Source organism: Chlorocebus sabaeus, chromosome 6 (genome assembly GCF_047675955.1).
Source record: "Chlorocebus sabaeus isolate Y175 chromosome 6, mChlSab1.0.hap1, whole genome shotgun sequence".
Classification (NCBI taxonomy): domain Eukaryota; kingdom Metazoa; phylum Chordata; class Mammalia; order Primates; family Cercopithecidae; genus Chlorocebus; species Chlorocebus sabaeus.
The window spans coordinates 24,994,876-25,013,542 of NC_132909.1; positions in this window are offsets into that span (position 1 = coordinate 24,994,876).

An 18,667-nucleotide genomic window follows, 5' to 3' on the forward strand; every position below is an offset into this window, starting at 1 on the left:
CGCCCCTCCCCGGTCTCCACTTCGGCCGCCCCTTTCTCCTCTTCTCCCACTCCCACTCCTCCTCCCCTTCCTCTTTCTCCGGTTTCCCTTGCGCCCCGCCCGTGCCTCCTCCTCCTCCTCCGCGACCCTTTCCCCGCTCCTAGGAAACGGAGCGCGCGCCCGGCCGGCGCTGCGCCCCCGCCTGGCTCCCGGGACTCCCGGGCCGGAGACCGACTGAGGCCGCGGGGCGGGTGCGCTCGGGCCGGAACGGCGCCTGGGCCCGGACCCCGAGCTCCGGCCGGGCCTGGGCGCCCCCTAGCGGCCGCACTCCCGGGGTGGGGGTGCGCTCGGGGTCGGCCTGGAGCTGGGGTGAGGGGAACTCGGGGTGCCAGTGGGAGGAAGGTGAAGTGGGTGGGGGGTGTTTCTCCCTCGACTAGAGGACCTCGTGCGCGTGGAGAGAGCGTCTGGACCGCACTTCCGTAACTTCTCCACACGGGAATCAGCCGAAACTTTCCTCCTAAGGGAAGGTTTTATTTATTTATTTATCTTCGAACTCGAACTACAGGAGAAAGGGGGAAATTTTCTCATTAAAGTTACATCCCTGCAGTTAGTTCAATTACTTGATATATGCAGAAGATGTTGTAAATTTATAGATTTAAATAGCTTACAAAGATGCCGCAGGCCCCATCAGTTAATTTCCTTAATTTATGGATTTTGAGCTGCTCCTGTAACAGAAAGAGGCCCTGGAAGTAGGTCAGGGATCTGTGCAGGGGTTGGGAGGGGCTCCCGCGAGGCCCAAGGGCTGCCCACTCTGTTCCCCACGCCCCGGTACCCCCGGGCTTCCAGCTCCCAGCTTCGGCTCAGCAGCGCTCGCTCTGCGCGCTCGGCACCCTGGCCAGGCCCGGCCCGAGAGGTCGGCCCAGCTCTGTGGCCGACTGTCCCAAGCACGACATAGGAACAGCAAAGCCCTCCATCAACGCACATCCCACTCAGCATTAAGGGACCAGACCCAAATAGAAAATGAAGCAAGTATCCAAATACTTTGATCTCCTGAGATCACCCTTAAATGCTGGCTAGAATCACCGTCGGAGGAGGTTGTGTGTGTGGGTACCCCCAGCTTCATGGACAGAAATGTCCTTCCCAGCACCAGGCCTTTGAGGAGGATGGAATGAGGGAAAATGGAGCAGGCTTCTGTTGGATGATCAGGGACTCACTGAAAATCCGCTTGTCAAGGCCCCTGTGGCCCCCAGCGCCCCTCACACCTCTTTTGTCCCTCATCCTAGGTGGCTTGCGGGAACGCCTTTGTTTTGTGTTCAATATGGGTGAATATATACATATAAATTAATACTTGAAAGATGGGTATAAGCAAAACTGTTTTAGGAAGCCACATGGCAATGTGATTAGTATTGGTATTCATGATTTAGCATTTCTTTTCCCACTAGATGAAGTTTCTAAGATTTGCAAGGTACATGTCAAGGACGGGTGTATAAATGGATTTTTATTTATTCACAACTCCAAGACTAATTGCTTCTGTTTGCCTCAAGGCCATGAGATTGGTTTTAATATGACACTTCAAAAGTATTCGTGGAACTACAGAGATACTAAGTGTCATTGTTTAAGAGACAAATCTCACCATGGTACTGATGACCCTGAAAATAGGATATTCTACTTTATTTTAAATTCCTACTTTTTTTTTTTAAGTTTCACTTTATACCAATTATAATAAAAACGTACAATTTAGTGGAAACAAGAACTGACCATTTTGGACGACTTTTATTTCCTTAATACGGCTGGGGACTTTGTTTCTGTATTCCTGAATCCTTTTATTTAAGAGCTGAACTTTATACGTGTCATTAAGAACAGTAAGTTTGGGTCATAATTTATTCTCAAGTGTTTTAAAAGCTCCTAGCTAAATGTCAGCCATCTCTTCCACTGGGAGACTTGGATATGGACAGTGATAGGTATTTAATGATCTGTGGTATATAATGCAATGGTGATGCATTTTTTAATTGAAAGATGTAGAATTTGGACTGAGAACATATTGAAATATCTCATGGAGTACATCCTGTTTCATTACCGTGGTTCAAGAGATGATATCGGACGTGAGTCCAATCAGAACTTGCTCTGTCATTAAGAGTTGACTGGCACTGTTGCAGCCTGTGGGGGAGCCAGCCGCCCCCTAAATTGCTCAAAACTGCATTTGAGCCTTTTCCATCAAATTCTCAAATGCTATATGGATTTGGATGCAAGTAACAAAGGCTGCAACAGAAGAGCTTCATGATAGAACACCTGATTCACAGAATGCGCCCAGAGGTGAATCAGTGGATTGTGATACTATTCAAGGACCAGGACTCCCCAACTTTCCTCTGCCATTCTCAACACGTTGGCCTGTTCTCATGCCAGCACTTCTCTGGTCTCAAGATGAACAGAGCTCAAAGCTTCACACCTGCCTGGACACCTACCGAGAACAAGATAATTCTCCTAGTGGCTCCCACAGCCCTCCTTGTCATGTCCTATTGGCTAAAACTGGGTCACAGGCCAAGTTGCAAGCCAATGGGACTGCTGCCCTGAACCCTGGGAAGGAAGTGGGTACTGGGCAAAGTCAGACTTTCCCTGGGGGTGTGGGTCAGGGGGTGGGGAGGAGAGGATGGATTCTGTGTTAAGGCCTGGACCCCTGAATGTTTAAGCACAGAACCCTGAGCTGGCCTGACACTGGGGAGAGTTCAAGAGCATTCCGAGGGACCCATAGCCCTTCAGTGCAACAGCACTGAAACGATTGTTGAGGCCGGGCGCGGTGGCTCACGCCTGTAATCCCAGCACTTTGGGAGGCCGAGGCGGGCGGATCATGAGGTCGGGAGATCCACACCATCCTGGCTAACACGGTGAAACCCGGTCTCTACTAAAACTATAAAAAATTAGCCGGGCATGGGCGGGCGCCTGTAGTCCCAGCTACTCGGGAGGCTGAGGTAGGAGAATGGCGTGAACCCGGGAGGCGGAGCTTACAGTGAGCCGAGATCGCGCCACTGCACTCCAGCCTGGGCGACTGAGCCAGACTCTGTCTCAAAAAAAAAAAAAAAAAAAAAAGATTGTTGGAACATATTAGGCTGCTGCAGTCAAGGGATGCCAGGGAGGCCCTCTCCAGGGAGGTAGGGGGAGTCCTCCACTTTTCTCAATCAATATAAGCCCAGACTGGATCCTTGGGAGAATGGCTTTCCATAGAGTCCTTCCCCAAGTGACTGTGTGTGGCTGCCACTCTGGCTCCAAGTGACCACCTGAGGCTCTGCAGATACATTTGCAAGGGTCCAAGGGAGTTTTTCGCGTGAAAAAAGTTTAGATCATGAGGAGAGTGGCCTTTGTTCAGTCAGAAACCCAGGGCTCTCCTTCCTTGGACCCAAGCCCAGTACGTGGAGCCCCTTCCATGTGACAGGCAATTCCTTCTCCTTGGGCCTGCCCTGTAGTACGCAGTCTGCGCAGGGCATGAAATTGACAATCTGAGTGCAGCCGGGTGATCTTGGGCTTTGCCTGTCCAGTCTCAGTGTCGTCCTGTGTAGTGTGGGAACAGAGATAGGACCTAATGGGTGGGGTTGCTGGAAGAATTAAATGGAAGAACACAGCAGAGCAAAGCACTCAGCCCAGCCAGAGCGAGTGCTCTGTAGGTCGGAGCTGTTTAGAGCTGACGGCTCGTTTCCTCTTCCAACATAGATCCCGTCAAGCCATGGTTTCAGCCCCACCCCTACTCAGGTACTGTTGCCCAGAACCCACCCACAAGAGGTGCACAGGAGCACAGGAAAGTGAGTACAGCAGAGTCCCCTTTCACCTTCAGCAGCATGATGATAGCTTCCTGTAGCCTCAAACTCCTGGGCTCAAGCAATCCTCCCACTTCAGCCGCCTGAGTAGCTGGGACTGTAAGCGTGCACCACCACCACATCAGGGGCCAATTTAAAAATTTTTAGTAGGCCAGGCTCATGCCTGTAATCCCAGCATATTGGGAGGCCGAGACAGGCAGATCACCTGATACCAAAAGTTCGAGACCGCCCTGGCCAACGTGGCGAAACCCCATCTCTACTAAAAATACAAAAAATTAGCTGGGCGTGGTGGCGGGTGCCTGTAATCCCAGCTACTCGGGAGGCTGAGGCAGGAGAATTGCTTGAACCCGGGAAACAGAGGCTGCAGAGAGCCGAGATTGTGCCACTGCACTCCAGCCTGAGCAACAAGAGCAAATCTCCATCTAAAAAAAAAAAAAAAAAAAAAAATCTTTAGTAGAGTTGGGGTCTTGCTATGTTGCCCAAACTGATTTCAAACACCTGACCTCAAGCGATGCTCCTGCCTTCTCCTCCCAAAGTGCTGGGTTTACAGACACATGCCCAGTGGAGTCCATTTGAGTGCCCCCTTGACTACAGAATTGACAAACAAGTCAGCAAGACAAACGTGTACATTACAGGGGAGAACGTAAAATCTGCCTAACGTTTAAAGATAAAATACAAGACTCCAGAGAAATGACATGATTGCTTTGGGCTGTGCCCCTGGGGTTGGGCCAGGAAGTGTCCCAGGATCCTCTGTCCCCAGGGCCCTTGGGGGTGGGTGGGATAGATGATTCAGGCCTGGGAGGCAAAGCAAAGTATAGCTCAAAGGAGGAGCCCCAGAGCAGAGTGCAGAATCGGCTGGTAAATTCTTATTTTTCAAGCTGTGAAACTGTGTACTGTCTTTTATTTTATTTTTATTTTTTGAGACAGAGTCTCACTCTTCCCCCGGGCTGGAGGGCAGTGGTGCAATCTCAGCTCAGTGCAACCTCCACTTCCCGAGTTCAAGTATTTCTCAGGCCTCAGCCTCCTGAGTAGCTGGGATTACAGGTCTGCGCCACGACGCCCAGCTAATTTTTGTATTTTTAGTAGAGACGGGGTTTCACCATGTTGGCCAGGCTGGTCTCAAACTCCTGAGCCCAAGTGACCCACCTGCCTCAGCATTCAAAGTGCTGGGATTTCAGGTGTGAGCCACTGCGCCCGGCCTCCGTGTACTTTTAAAAAAGTATTTAAAAATTTAAATAAAGAATAAATACATCGTCATCATCAAAAAATAATGAATCACCATGAAATGTACAAAAGGGAAACAAAAATCCTCTTTCTCCCCTTCCCAGAAAGAACTGTGTCAATGATTTGATGTTTGTCCATCTAGTTTTTTTTCTATTTATATACACACAGGTGTGCAGGCACACACAGACACACAACTACGCAGACTCACACAAATGCCCACATACAATGGCCGGGTGTGGTGGCTGATGCCTGTAATCCCAGCACTTTGGAAGGCTGAGGAGGGCAGATCACTTGAGGTCAGGAGTTCGAGATCAGCCTGGCCAACATAGCGAAACCCCATCTCTACTAAAAATACAAAAATTAGCTGGGCATGGTGGCGGGCACCTGTAATCCCGGGTACTGGGGAGGCTGAGTGAGGAGAATTGCTTGAACCCAGGAGGTGGACGTTGCAGTGAGCCAAGATCTTTTCACTGCACTCCAGCCTGGGTGACAGAGTGAGACTATGTCTCAAAAACAAACAAACAAACATGCAAATACACACAGTCAAAGACACATATACAGAAACACAACTATAGACACAATTGCACAGACACAGACATGGACACACATACTAACAAATATGCAGAGACACAGACATATAGTTGCACAGATATGCAGACACATGCACACACACACAAGTGACACAAAGGGACACACACGTACCCATACCACACCCACACACACAGTCTACAGACACAGACGTGCACAGAACTGCAGGCAAAAAGACACGTACATAACACCTGAGCACACAGACATGCACACATGCACTCACATGTGTGCCTTTAAAATATGGGATCAATCTGTTCATACCGATTCACAGCCTGCCTTTCCTCTATCATGCATGTATTTCAAAATGTAAAAAAATAATGTAACAGACACCCAGATGTAACAAACTGTTTTGAATATTTGCTTCAGATTCCTCTTTAAAAAACAATAAGAAATGATACAGATGTGTTAAACCCCTCCCTTCTTCCCCAGCCAGTTGTATCCCTCCTGTGCACCCTTTTATACTTTTTGCAACATTGGAAGTGTTCATAAACAATGGTTATATTTGTGTAGGTTTTAAACTTATACATGAATAGGATGGAAGTATGTATCCTTTTGTATCTTGTTTGTTGCCTCTTGCTGTTCTCACATCACTGAGCATGGGAGGCGCCCTCCCTTGTCACTCCTTTGATCCACATGGGGCCTCTGTCTCCTGCTCTGTGTCCCCTCCCTCAACCAGCTCCCTGTCACCCTTCTCTCCCTCCTCCCTTCCCTGTCCTCTCTCTCTTCTCCTCCTCCCCCTTCCCTCCTCCCTCCCTCGTTCTCATCGCCCTCCCTCCATCCCCCACCACCTCCAGGCAATGCAAGCCTCTGGCTGAAAAGCTAGAAGGTCACCCAAGGAAGTGCAAAAAAGAAAAAGCATCTTGATGTATTTCATAATATTATCGCCCTCTGAATTTTTACAGTTCTGTTTTTACATCTAGGTCTCTCATCCTTTTGGAATTAACTTGTGTCTATGGCTTGAGGTCTGCATCTAAAAAAGAATTTATTTTTCAAAATGGCTAGGCAGTCTTCCAAAGAAATCAACTCGTAACAATTGTATTTATTAGTATTTTAACTGGAATTGGGGAGAATTGAGGGCTTCTGATTTTTGCTTTGTTACAGAAAGAATATGGGAATACAGATACGTTGTAAAAAATTAAAACATCGATTCTTTTAGTAATTAGAACTAATTACAAATTAATCCCCCACACCCTGGCAATCTCATTTTCTTCTTCCTAGGGAATCTCTGTTTGGTATGTGTGATAGGTTAAATTATTGATTGCAATTTTTCCCTGCCCTGTGGTACCTAGAGACAACGACACCCTTGCCACAGCTTCGTGGTTGGCAGAAATAACTTCTCCACACCCTGATACCGGGCTTCACTAAGGGGGAGTTAGCAGGTAGTGACTACGCAGAGGCTTAAAGTGTGCCTCTGTGGCTGGACTTGGAGTTTCTGCGGTGACCATAAGAATAAGCTCCAGGCAGCTGCAGACTGGAGCCAGAGTGAGATACACAGGGTAGGGTTGCATAAGCCTCCCACAGACACAGGAGAAATTCGTGCTTATCACTGTATGCCGCTGAAATCGTGTGTGTCTTTGTCACACGGCAATAGCTGACTACTATAAACTATATCTGTGTGTGCGTGTGTGTATATACACATCCATACACAAATTAGACTGGGATGATGATATACACGTGACTCTATTATTTATAATTATATAATATATATAATCATATGTTATATATACCACAGATATTATATAAAATGATGTATGTGTGTGTATTACATATCTTGGCCCAACCCTAACATTTCAGGGCTGAGAAGAAGAGGATAAATAGAGATCCACATATGATATGTCTAAATACACAAAAGGTATAAATCAAGCTAGCAACTGTTTAATAACATACATTATATTCTCCCACCTTGACAAATATACCTTCACAATGACCTGGAAGACCAGGTTCGGTCTGGAATTCTTGGGTTCCTTGGAGTGGGGTGCTGGAATGTGCTGGCTTGGGAAGAGTATAATAATATAGCCTATTAGTCTGTACTTGCGCCGGGCGCGGTGGCTCAAGCCTGTAATCCCAGCACTTTGGGAGGCCGAGACAGGCGGATCACGAGGTCAGGAGATCGAGACCATCCTGGCTAACATGGTGAAACCCCGTCTCTACTAAAAAATACAAAAAACTAGCCGGGCGAGGTGGCGGCGCCTGTAGTCCCAGCTACTCGGGAGGCTGAGGCAGGAGAAGGGCGTAAACCCGGGAGGCGGAGCTTGCAGTGAGCTGAGATCCGGCCACTGCACCCCAGCCTGGGCGACAGAGCCAGACTCTGTCTCAAAAAAAAAAAAATAAAAAATCAAAAAAATAAAAAAATAAAAAAAATAGTCTGTACTTGCATTGCTATAAAGAAATACCTGAGACCGGGTAATTTATACAGAAAAGAGGTTTCATTGGCCCACAGTTCTGCAGTCTGTACAGGAAGCATGGCTGGGGAGACCTCAGGAAACTTACAATCATGGCAGAAGGTGAAGGGGAAGCAGGCACATCACATGGCCGGAGTAGGAGCAAGAGTGTGAGGGGGAAAGGTGCTATGAACTTTTAAACAACCAGATCTCCGGAGAACTCACTATCACGAGAACAGCATCAAGAAATGGTGCTAAACCATTCATGAGACACCACCCCTGTGATCCAATTACCTCCCACCAGGCCTCACCTCCAACACTGGGGATTTTTTTTTTTTTTTTTTTTTTTGAGATGGAGTCTTGCTCTGTTGCCCAGGCTGGAGTGCAGTGGCGCAATCTCGGCTCACTGCAAGCTGCGCCTCTGGGGTTCATGCCATTCTCCTGCCTCAACCTCCTGAGTAGCTGGGACTACAGGCGCACGCCACCATGCCCGGCTAATTTTTTGTATTTTTAATAGAGATAGGGGTTTCACCATGTTAGCCAGGATGGTTTCGATCTCCTGACCTTGTGATCTGCCTGCCTTGGCCTCCCAAAGCGCTGGGATTACAGGTGTGAGCCACCGCGCCCGGCCAAACACTGGGGATTACAATTCAACATGAGATTTGGTGGGGTCACAGATCCAGACCATATCACTGGCCCTTTGGATACATGGGGAAACCGAGGCCCAGGGAGGTGAAGCAGCTCCCCCCAAAGCCCAGTGGTAAGTCCAACATGGCTTTCTCTTTTGACCTGCTGCATAACCACGCTGTTTGGAGGGGTTGGTTCATGTGTATAGTTTGGCTGCTATTGAAGAGCTCTAGGAATGACTTAAGGGGGGCTAATTATTGCTTAGGACTCATTTAGCTGCCTTGTGAGCTATTTAACGACGTCCTTAAAACCTGGTGCCTGTCCCCACAATATGCTTTTCTGGACCTAAGTGACCACAAAGTCCCAGCCAACCAGTCCCAATTCTAGCAGGCTAGCCCCCTGACCAGGCTGAACCCTCTCTAGAGAGGCAGGGAGAGAAAAGGGACCCAGCTCCCCTGAGTGCCACCATAAAGCTAGTAAGGATATATGGTAGGGCCGGGAGTGGTGGCTCACGCCTGTAATCCCAACACTTTGGGAGGCTGAGGCAGGTGGATCACTTGAGGTCAGGAGTTCGAGATCAACCTGGCCATGATAGTGAAACCCCATCTCTACTAAAAATACAAAAATTAGCCAGGCGTAGCCGGGTGTGGTGGCTCACACCTGTGATCCCAGCACTTTAGGAGGCCAGGGTCAGAAGCTTGAGACCATCCTGGCTAACACGGTGAAACCCCGTCTCTACTAAAAAAAAACAGAAAAAAAAACTAGCCAGGCATGGTGGTGGGCGCCTGTAGTCCCAGCTACTCAGGAGGCTGAGGCAGGAGAATGGCGTGAACCTGGGAGGCGGAGCTTCCAGTGAGCCAAGAGCTAACCACTGCACTCCAGTCTGGACAACAGAGCGAGATTCCGTCTCAAAAAAAAAAAAAAAAAAAAAAAATTAGCCAGGCATGGGAGCGGGCACCTGTAATCCCAGCTACTTGGGAGACTGAGGCAAGAGAATTGCTTGAACCTGGGAGATAGAGGTTGCAATAAGCCAAGATTATACCACTGCACTCCAGCATGGGTAACAGAGCAAGACTCCATTTTAAAAATAAAATAAAATTAGTCAGATGTGATGGTTCACGCCTGTAGTCCCAGCTACTTTGGGGACTGAAAGGCAGGATTGTTTGAACCCAGGAGGTCAAGGCTTCAGTGAGCTGTGATCATACCACTGCACCCCAGTCTGGGCAACAGAGTGAGACCCTGTCTCCAAAAAAAAAAAAAAAAAAAGAGAATACATAGTGGGAAGGAAAGAGTCACAAATAGTAGTGCCATTTATTAACCCCAAGTATATACCATCCTCTCTGTCATAAACACTTTATTCATCTATCTCTTATATGTTCATATGATACCTATAGTTATGTATTTTTATATCTGTCTATATCATCCCTGTATCCCTCAGCAACCCTGTGGGAGAGAGGGGGTTTCCTCAGTTTTTTACGAATGGAAAATTGAAACTCAGAAAGGGTAATTCATTGGCCCTGGCTTCACCCCACTGTGGAGGCCTTGTGTGTACACATGTGCATGGCCCTAGCTTGCACATTCAGGCTCTCTCTACACGCCCCCAACTAGCCACCCTTGCCCACCTCTCGAGCCTGGGGTGCACACACTGGTGGATGCTGTCCCCGCTCAGGCCAGTGGCCCTAAGGAAGAGATCCACAAAGGCCCTAGCTGCATACTCAGGACAGTACAGGCAGCAAATTTCAGGGTCCCAGGGATGCTAGTATATACAGACCGTATGACCTCTAACCCTGTTGATCATCTTTTCTTTCTCTTGCATAATTCATCTCTCTCTTTTTTTTTTTTGGTTTGTTTGTTGTTTTTTGTTTTTGAGATGGAGTCTCACTCTGTCACCCAGGCTGGAGTGCATTGGCGTAATCTCGGCTCACCACAGCCTCTGCCTCCCGAGTTCAAGTGATTCTCCTACCTCAGCCTCCCAAGTAGCTGGGATTACAGGCACACACCACCACACCCAACTGATTTTTGTATTTTTAGTAGAGATGAAGTTTCACTATGTTGGCCAGGCTGGTCTCAAACTCCTGACCTCAGGTGATCCACGTGCCTTGGCCTCCCAAAGTATTGGGATTACAGGCGTGAGCCACTGCATCCGGCCTCTCTTTGTTTTTTAATTTTTAATATTTTGTAGAGACAGGGTCTCACTATGTTGTCCAGGCTGGTCTCCAACTCCTGGCCTCAAGCAATCCTCCTGCCTCTGCCTCCCAAAGCACTAGGATTACAGACATGAGCCACTGCGCCCAGCCAGCCTCTCTCTTTCAATGGCTCCTTTCCAGTGACCATCAAATATATTCAAGTTACCTCCCACTAAAAACCACAAATGAAACTTTAACCTTTCGTGGCCTCTGCTTCCAGCCTCTTCCCTGTCTCCCTCCACCCCTCCCAGGGGACACTTCTCATCTTCTGTCTACCTCCCAGTTCCTCCCCAGCCAATTCCGGTCTGCCATCTGACCTTTGTTCCCTTAAGGTCTCCAAATACCACTCTGTCAGGTCATCAGAGACCTTTATCCTTTTTTTTGAGATGGAGGTCTCGCTCTGTCACCCAGGCTGGAGTGCATTGGCGCGATCTCAGCTTGCTGCAAACTCCACCTCTCAGGTTCAAGCAATTCTCCTGCCTCAGCCTCCTGAGTAGCTGGGATTACAGGCACATGCCACCACACCTGTCTAATTTTTGTATTTTTGTATTTTTAGTAGAGATGGAGTTTTACCACGTTGACTAGGCTGGTCTCGAACTCCTGACTTTGTGATCCACCCACCTTGGCCTCCCAAAGTGCTGGGATTACAGATGTGAGTCACTGTGCCTGGCCCCTTTATCCTTTAAAAAAAAATTGTTATTTTTTTAGGGACAAGGTCTTGCTCTGTTGCCCAGGCTGGAGTGCCAGGATGCAATCATAGCTCGCTGCAGCCTTGACCTCCCAGGCTTAAACAATCCTCCCACCTCAGCCTCCTGATTAGCCAGGAGTACAGTTACATACCACAGTACCTTGCTCAATTTTAAATTTGTATTTTACAAAGGTGGAGTTTCTCTGTATTTCCCAGGCCAGTCTTCAACTCCTGATCTCAAGTGATCCTCCTGCCTTGGCCTCCCAAATTGCTGGGACTACAGGCGAGAGGCATGGTGCATGACCTAGGACCTTTGTATAGCTTAATTCAAAGGATATCTCTCAGCCCTCAAGCTACCTGACCCCTCAGCAACATTTGGCTCAGACAGCCACCCCTTTGCCTCTAGTACTCTTTCCTTAGCGTGTTAGTGATAAGTGCTGCCCAAGAACTCCCAGCTCTCTTCCTTTGAGGGCTGTGTGGTGGCATTGTCCTTCCCTGCCTCCTCTGAAGCTATACAAGGCCATGTAACTTGCTTTGCCGGCAAAATAGGAGACAGAAACATCAAGAACCGGTGTCAATTCCAGGGTCCCTTCCCTGCCTTGGCTTTCAATCCCACCCTGACAGTCTGTTTCTCCCTGGAAGTCAGAGAAATCTTTTCCAAAGATCATGCAACTGCTTGCTTAAAGCCGTGCAAAGGGTCGGGTGCAGTGGCTCATGCTTGTAATCCTAGCAATTTGGGAGGCCGAAGCGGGTGGCTCACCAGAGCCCAGGAGTTCGAGACCAGCCTGGCCAACATGGCAAAACCGTGTCTCTACTAAAAATACAAAACATTGGTTGGGCATGGTGGCTGACACCTGTAATCACAGCTACTCAGGAGGCTGAAGCAATTGCTTGAGCCTGGGAGGCAGAGGTTGCACCACCGCACTCCAGCCTGGGTGACAGAGCGAGACTCTGCCTCAAGACAACAACAGCAACAACAACACACCTTGCAAATGCTTCCCTTGTTCTCATGATAAAGTTAACACTGTCCTACATGGGATGCATGGACTGCTATACCTACTTCTCTAGCCTTGCTGCCTCTGCTTCTTCATTCTCTGTTGCAGACAGAGCTCTCTGGGAAGTAGACTGTGAGGTGGATGTTAGCGTGTAGGAGGTTGAGTAGGAATACGTTTTGCATCAACCAATTGTAAAAGGAAGGGCAAGGAAGGAGTGGGAACAAGGAGAAGTTGAGCTCTTACGCAGTCTTTACAGAAGCCCCAACAAGGAGTTGTCCCCCGATTTGCGGTGAGTGAGTTGGGCCTCTATGTCCCCACACTGATTGTTGGATGTGTCATTGGATGTGGAGTATGATCTTGTGCGAGGCATTCCTCTTCACCTGAGGCATTCCCTGAAGGGAACTGATGGCTGAAGACTTTGCAGGCAGTACTCCCAGAAGCCAGGGGGTTATGCCTATCATCACTAAAAAGGGATCTGGCTGATGCATTGCAGTGTCCAACGCAGCCCAATTCTTGCATGCCTAGGACCCATGTTTTGATGAGCTTTTCATGTGTTGATGAGCGGCTCCTCCAGGATTCTGGTGTGCCTCTCCATGGGGGAACTTAGAAGAAGAAGATTCGATTATACAGCTGGCTGGGTGCAGTGGCTCACACCTGTAATCCCAGCACTTTGGGAGGCCGAGGTGGATGGATCACTTGAGGTCTGGAGTTCAAGACCAGCCTGGACAACGTCTCTACTAAAAATGCAAAAATTAGCCAGGCATGGTGGCACATGCCTATAATACCAGCTGAGGCAGGAGAATCGCTTGAACCCAGGAGGCAGAGATTTCACTGAACTGAGATTGTACCACTGCACTCTAGCCTGGGCAACAGAGCAAGACTCTGTCTCCAAAAAAAAAGAAAAAAAAAAAAGATTAACTACAGTCTCCACTATCACAGTTGGTCTTGGAGCTGCAATAGATACTCATCTTCTCTCCTCCTTATTATCTCTTCAGGACTCCTGCACCCTCAGCGAATAGCAACCTGGTCTCTGGGGCTTACCTGGTGGGGAAACCAGATCTTCATCCCTGAGGGGTCTGAGACTCTGGCCAACATCACTTCTCAGACCATAGTTGCTGCACTTGCCCATTCGCTGTCAAAGTTGGGCAAGGGAGTACCAAAAAGCATCCAAGTGGATTAACCAGGCACCAAATAGATTTCTCCCGGCTCCACTGTATAATAAAAATGCTCCTTCTTGCTGATGATCAGGGCTTATGGTCTGGCTCAGGTCCTGTGGCAGGAAAAGCAAACCTATACTCAGAATATGTGTTCATTCCTGACAAAATGAGTCACTACTTCTTCCAGGATGAAAGGAATCCAGTGTGGTGGGCTTGCCACCAAGTGATGGATGGGTGTCCTCATGGAATTGTGCTGCATTTGGGACTTAGCATCGGTCTCTGCTGCTGGAGAATCAGAGATCTGGCAGCAGCAACAGCAGCTAGATCAGCCATGCTGAGTGGGAGCCCATGCTGTTGGACCCATGCATAGCCTCAATCCCCGTCACCACGTCCTCCTCGAGTGTGCTTTTTGTACCAGCCGTGAAGAGGCCAATGACAGAAGCTAGCTGATGTTGCGTGCCCAAGTAGTTCTGCCTATTTGGTTGCTTGGTGCTTCCTCCAATGAGTGCTAATGTGAGAGACAGACGTTGCCACACTTTGTGCCAAGTCCTGTCTGCATGACTTCCCCTTGTCTCCTACCTTCTAATCTTTCTCCTTCTAGGCTCCTGACTATCTAGTCAAGCCATTGGCCACTGCCCATGAGTCCATGTATATTCTGAACTGAGGCCATTTCCCTTTCCCCCAAAGTGGATGACCAGTGTCTAAAGCTCTACCCATTGGAAGGATTTCACTTTACCACCATCTTTCCAGGCCACTCCTGGGTGGAGCTGTGGTGCACACACCATCCACTGCTGCAGTGCAGACACCATCAGTTTTTCTTTTGAATTTCTATTTACAAAAAAAAAAAAAAAAAGATATGGGGGTCTTGCTGTGTTGCCCAGGCCTGCCTAACTCCTGGCCTCAAGCAATCCTCCTGCCTTGGCCTCCTAAAGTGCTGGGATTACAGGTGTGACCACTGCACCCTGGTCATCACCCATTTTTTTTTTTTTTTTTTTGAGACAGAGTCTCACTCTGTCACCTAAGCTGGAGTGCAGTGGCACGATCTCAGCTCACCGCAACCTCCGCCTCCCGGGCTCAAGTGATTCTCACGCCTCAGCCTCCAGAGTAGCTGGGATTACAGGCATGTGCCACCACGCCTGGCCAATTTTTTTTTGTATTTTAGTAGATACGGGGTTTCACCATGTTGCCCAGGATGGTTTCGAACTCCTGAGTTCAGGCAATCCACCTGCCTCAGCCTCCCAAAGTGCTGGGATGACAGGTGTGAGCCACCATGCCAGGCCTCCGTCCACTTTTTACCTGCTTCTGCACAAGCCAACACATCTGTGAAACAAGCTCTAGCCTTTTCCTCTTTCATTAGCTGATCATACCCCTCACCATATGGCCTCAGAGGTAAACTGAGGAAGAGGTCTCAGTGCAGCAGTGGGGATCCCACGGGCCCAGGCTCCCTGCTGACATAGCTCACTTATGTCCTCCCACCCTGCTCACACTTGATCCTGGGTGTACCACTTCTATCTTATTATTATATGGAGACAAGGTCTCACTCTGTCGCCCAGGCTAGAGAACAGTGATGCAATCATAGCTCACTGCAGCCTCCAACTCCTGGGCTCAAGCGATTCTCCTGCCTTAGCCTCCCTGAGTAGCTGGGACTGCAGGTGTGCACCACCAAACCTGGCTGATTTTTGACTTTTTATTTTTAGAAACGTAGTCTCACTATGTTGCTCACGCTGGTCTCAAACTCTTGGCCTTAAGCGATCCTCCTGCCTCAGCCTCCCAGAGTGCTGGGATTATAGGTGTGAGTGCTGCATCTGGCCAACTTCGATCTTTTGATAGGAGGCTGCTGAGTTCACCTGGCCTTTTGACTTGGTGGTTCTGACAGGACCCAGCTCATGACAGGCAGCTATGGCTACAGTTTCATTGAGATCCCACAATGATATGGTTTGGCTGTGTCTCCACCCAAATCTTATCTTGAATTGTAGTTCCCATAGCCCCATGTGTCACAGGAAGGTTCCACTGGTAGGTAATTGAATCAGGGGGGCGGTTACCCCCAGGCTGTTCTTGTAATAGTGAGTGAGTTCTCACTGGATCTGATGGTTTCATAAGAGACTTTTTCCTCTTTGCTCGGCACTTCTCTCTCCTGCTGCCATGTGAAGAGAGACGTGTTTGCTTCCCTTTCTGCCATGATTGTAAGTTTCCTGAAGCACCCCCAGCCATGTGGAACTGTGAGTCGATTAAACCTCTTTCCTTTATAAATTACCCAGTCTCGGGTATTTCTTCATAGCAGCATACAAATGAACTAACACAGTAAATTGGTACCAGGACTGGGGCTGTATCCTGCAAAGCCATAAGGGTGGAGCTGCCCAAGGCCGTGGCAGCCCACCTCTCACATCAGCGTGACCTGGATGTGAGACATGGAGTGAGAGGAGATCATTTTGGAACTTTAAGTTTAATGACTGCCCTATTGGATTTTGGACTTGCATGAGACCTATAGCCCCTTTGTTTTGGTCAATGTCTCCCATTTGCAATGGGTGTATTTACCCAATGCCTGTACCCTCATCATATCTAGGAAGTAACTAACTTGCCTTTGATTTTACAGGTTCATAGGCAGAAGGGACTTGCTTTGTCTCAGATGAGACTTTATATTTGGTCTTTTGGGTTAATGCTGGAATGAGTTAAGACTTTGGGGGACTGTTGGAAAGGCATGATTGTGTTTCGAAATGTGAGGACATGAGATTTGGGAGGGACCAGGGGCAGAGTGATATGGTTTGGCTATATCCCCACCCAAACCTCAACCTGAATTGTAGTTCCCATAATCCCCACGTGTCATGAGAGGGACCCAGTGCTGGGTAACTGAATCATAGGGTGGTTACCCCCATGCTGTTCTCAGGATACTGAGTTTTCATAAGATCTGATGGTTTCATGAAGGGCGTTTTCTTCTTTGCTTGGCACTTCTCTCTCATACCGCCATGTGAAGAAAGACATGTTTGCCTCCCTTTCCACCGTGATTGTATGTCTCCTGAGGCCCTGCCAGCCATGTGGAACTGTGAGTCACTTAAACCTCTTTCCTTTATAAATTACCCAGTCTCAGGTGTTTCTTCATAGCAGCGTGAAAACAGACTAATAGACATAGGCAGAAACTCTGTCTATACCAGCACCTGGAGCATAGTAGGAGCTGCTTTTCCAAAGGTTTATAATTCTCTGCATGGAATGGCTTTGTGCCAGAACATTAAGAGTCTGCATTGTAATTCTTCCTCTGAGGCTTGCCAAAATCTCCGTGTGTTGTCTTTCCCCAGTACTGACACCTCAACCACCATATGGTTCTCTGGGCCGTGTGGTCCAGGAGTTAGTACCTCTTGCACTGCAGTCCTGCTCTGGGCTGACTCCAATCTGGCAGCTTTTCCTGTATCCTCAGATGTGGTCTGGGGAGTGTTTCTGTGTGTGGACAATGCCTCCAAAACCCCAAAAGGTCTGGAAGTATCACGCTTCCTTCTTTGAGCAGGGAGGTGCAAGATGTCGTTATTTGCCTTTTACTTGGGATGTCTTAGCATGCTGTAGACCACAAGGGCTCCACATATTTGTGCTGATGTGACAGGACCCTGAAACTTTCCTGGGCTTACCTCCCACCCTCTGGGGTGGATGGGTCTCACTAAGGTCTACAATGTGCTAGCCACTTCTTGCTTATCCATTCCGATTAGCATGAGGTCATTGATATGGCAGAAAAATACAATGTTCTGCAGGATGTCTGGATAATCCAGGTGTTTTTGAACCATGATGGGACAGAGGACTGAAGAGTTAACATATTTCTGGGCCAAGACTGTAAATGTGTACTGTTGTCCATTCCAACTGAATGCAAACTGTTCTCTGATAGGGATGGAAAGGAATGCATTTCTCAGATCAATAGCAAAATATCATGTACTGAGGTCCTGATAATTTGCGCTAGCAAGGATGCCCCATGTGGCACAGCAGCTGTGCTTTCTACCACTTCACTGAATTTCCACTGTCATCTCCAGGCTCTGTCTGGTTTTTGCAGGAGTCAGATCAATTATTTCAACGGAGATATAACAAGGACCCTACTCTTGTATCCTTTAGGTCCTAAAGGGTAGCACCAATATCTGCTATCTCCACCCCCAACCCGGGATGCAATATTGTTTTTGCTTTTTATTTATTATCTTGGTAGGGGTCAGAGGGCAGTTTCGGAGGTTTCTTCTTTGCCTGTCCTACTACAAAGCTCTTACTCTATGGGTCAGAAAGTGAATATAAGAATAATAACAACCACTAATATGTCTATTTCAACTATACATTTGTGGAATGGGGAAATGACCAGTGGGTGGAACCATGGACCTAGAAGCCAGACTTGGGCTAGCATATGCCTAACTCTAGTGGAGCACCACCATGACACATGAGATCTTGCAGTGTCGATATCAACTCAGACCCTCCCCAACAGTCCTAAATTTGCCTGGGTGTTCCCTGTTCCCAGTGTACCTACTGGAGAAGGACTGGAGGGTTGATTACTATATGTACTTGTTTTGGCATTGCAAAGTTATCGTGGTGACCCGACCTCTCCTTTGGTCACTGGGTTCCTGCTCTGAAAACTGGCTCAAGTCTGGAAACTGGGAAAGGGATCCTGACTTTTTTTTTTTTTTTAATCAAAGTAATGCCATTTTTGATTTCTTTTGATTGCACTTACCGAGTAGCCCAAGTGCTGGCTCCCCATCCATTTTGCTACCTGGGAATGCCTTGTTCCATTAGCCATTTCCATAGCTCTCTGCAGCTCAAGTTTCCCTGACTCAAGTCTGGAAACTGAACAAGAGATCATGACTTTTTTTTTTTTTCTTTAAATCAAGGGGACTGCCATTCTTGATTTCTTTGGATTGCACAGACTGAGTACCCCAGGTGCTGGCTCCTCATCCATTTTGCCACCTGGGAGTGCCTTGTTCCATTAGCCACCTCCAAAACTCCCTGCAGCTCATCTCCCTGGCTGACCCTCTGACCTTACCACTCATTACAATAATTGTTTCCCCCTCACTGCTGGTGGTTAA